Raw genomic sequence first — 3,233 nt, forward strand, 5'->3', positions numbered from 1 at the left:
GAATTCAGGGCTCGCTTCCAACGCTTCCCATGGCCATTGTTCTCCCATGTTAGTGCCTCCACATACAAAACAATTCTTTATGGCGAGGGTCTTAGCCACCTGCTCGGCCAATTCAATGAACAGATTAACAGCCCTGGGACTCACCGGCAGGGGGTCATTATCCAGTTTTTTTAAGTTGTCATAGACAGACCAACCCAAAGATCTGACTTGTCCATCATAGATCCTCTCAACCTGGACAGTTAGATAGGTTTTGGGATCTTCTCCCTTTCCATCAATACCAAATGCATAAGTCTCCAGGGGGGGGGGGTGAGTTCTTTTAACCTCTATTCTAACTCTATTACTGTTGTCCACCCTTGTAAAAGCACCTATTTCTGGACATCCCTGGTATCCACCCCCTCCAGTATATGCGCAGACACATTCCCACCCTCTACATTTCTGTGAGCCTGCGCAGGGGCTCAACAGACCAGTTGAAGCTACGAAAGGGGTATGGAAGGTTTTGTCTATGTTACATAAGTACTTATGATCAGATTTATATGACTCGATCCAAGAGGCAGATCCGCATCCCACTCTTCCTCGTCCTCCAGGTTTGTCTATGGCTGTACAAGCATCAAATTCTAATATTATTCTTTCTTGTCCTTGTTTAAGGACGGTGGTGTGGTTTATGTATGTCCCAAAACCTACCACCTTTCCATTCTGTCTTTCTGCGAATCCTGTGTGCAGGGTGACATTTAATCTTTCTGGGGTTTGAGGTTTGTAACAAACCTCCTTCCTTCCTATTATGCACAGCGTATACATTGTTCCATTATTTACACACACTTTTCCTGTGTTTCTACATCCTTCTGGTGCTTGGGTGTGATAAACTAGGGTATTTACTATGATTGAACCTCGTAAAGCCCTTTTGATACACTGATGGCAATTTTCAAGCTCTTTAAGGGTTCTTGGAATGCGACGATAGGGGTAGAGTGGTTTGTTCCAGTAGCAAAGGACCCCTTCCGTCCCATTACATCTTTGGTAAATAGTCCCCCATCGTTGGCCGTAAATGCAAGAGGTTAAATTAAAGTTAACACATGTTTCAGGTCTGCTAATTCTACCCAGTATGCTCCCATCTTGGGTTAAACATTGAGTACAGGGTTCTCCCGAGGGAGATGCCCTTGTCACTCTGCGGGGCAGATTGCTGGGCAGATGATATTGTACCGGGGGGGCCTCGAGGACACGTAAGCTGTGGCACCTTACAACGGAGTTCAGTGTGCACTGCCAGTATCGGTGCCCTTCATTTTCACAAGGGAGGAAGGTATGGGTTGTGCAGTTGGTGGGTTGTGTAACGCTATAAACAAAATGTTTTCCTGTTGGCAGCTCCACAAAGCATTCATCACACGGGGCAACTAGATCTGGGGAGAAAGCACGAGGGTCTTCCTCTAGGGTGTGACCCTCCTCATCTGTTCCCTCACAAGGCGGGGAGGAGATGCGAGGGTCTTCGAGGGGGTGACCTTCCCCATCCTTCCCTTCCTCGCTCATCCCCTCATTCCCCCCTTCCTGTGTAGGACAAGGGGTGGGATTTGCAGTGGTGTTCAACTCATCCAGTGTATCCAACCAATCGGGGGGGGCGTCTTCACCACCAGCAGCCCGACCCTTAGCAATTATAACCTTATACAGATACAGGGAATTAATAACGATACTAATAAACAATAATATCACAACAACCCAAATAGTTGGCATAAGGCCCTTTCTAATACAAGCAGTCTCCCTCATTCTGTGGCTTGGTTCCATAATCAAAGGAACTCAATAGTGAGAACGTGAGCGCAGTTTCCAAGGTAACGGGTTTTTGGTGCCCGTGCGAAGGGTGTCAGCTTCCGGAGTAACACCTGCAGGGGTTTGCTTCACCTCTCCCGTTCGCAGGGGGGCAGCTTCTGGAGTGCCACCAGAAGGGGAGAGGTTCCGTTGGCTACGATGCAGAATGAGCTTTAGGGGTTGGGCTGGGTCACTATTAACTTTCCACTGGGCAGGGGCAGCCAACTTAACTCGAGACCAATGGATCCACGATTTAATTTCAGCCACCTTAATAGCAAGGGGAGAAGACATAACAACAGTATATGGTCCTTTCCACTTTGGCCTTAACACCTCCCTCCTCCAGTCTTTCACCCAGACCTCCTGACCTGGTTGTATATCATGTGTAGGAGTGACCAGGACATGGGGTCTTTGAGCCAAGACATATTGTTGTAACTTCTGGACTACAGAGTTAAGAGCCTGCAACTGTTTATATTTAATTGTGTCAGCCACCTGTCCAGAGCTGTGGACATCCGGTCTGATCAGATTAGGGACTCTTCCATATAATAGCTCAAAAGGAGACACAGACAGCCCTCGCCTGGGGGCGCACCTTACAGCAACCAGGGCTATGTTTAAAGCATCTGGCCACTTAAGGTGGGTTTCCTGACATATTTTAGCCAATTTTTCCTTAATGGTCCTATTCATTCGTTCCACGCGCCCACCTGATTGGGCGTGGAAACTACAGTGAAGTTTCCACGTTATGCCTAGCGTTACTGCTAACTTTCGGGTGGCAGTATGGATAAATTCAGGACCATTGTCTGAAGAAATTCTAGAAGGCAACCCATACCGAGGGATAATGATGTGTAGCAGAGCCTTTGCAACCTCTGTTGCTTTCTTCGTCCTTGTAGGGATGCATTCTGGTCATCCAGTATACGTGCATACTATGACTAGCATTGCTCTATAGGGACCTGAACGTGGCATGTCAGTGAAGTCAATCATCAGTGAGTCAAAGGGGTAACAACCTCTGGGTTGGTATCCTTGAGGCAGTTGGGGTCCTTGTCTTGGGTTATTAGCAGCACAAATCTCACACCGAGCACAAACATTTGCTGCAATACTGTGTATTTTATCAATATAAACTTCCCTCTGCAGGTTGCCAATGCTGTCTTTCCCAGGTGCAGTTGCTTATGAACCTGTTGCACTGCATCCCATGCCAGACACCCTGGAATAAAGACACGCTGATCTGGCAGGATCCACCAGCCGTCCTGTGGGTATGCTTCGAGTGCCTCAAGTTGCTTCAAATCCTCTTGGGAGTAGGTTGGCTTAATCTGCTCATGGTTATCAGGGGACCATAGAGGCAGACAATTGATAGGTTTTGCAGGTGCCTTTAGTGCAGCAATGCGGGCTTCCCGGTCCGCCTTATTGTTTCCCAGCTGAGTATCAGATATACCCCTTTGATGTCCTTTGCAGTG

This window comes from Protobothrops mucrosquamatus, unplaced genomic scaffold, assembly GCF_001527695.2.
Source record: "Protobothrops mucrosquamatus isolate PMUCROS unplaced genomic scaffold, P.Mucros_1.0 scaffold572, whole genome shotgun sequence".
NCBI lineage: Eukaryota > Metazoa > Chordata > Lepidosauria > Squamata > Viperidae > Protobothrops > Protobothrops mucrosquamatus.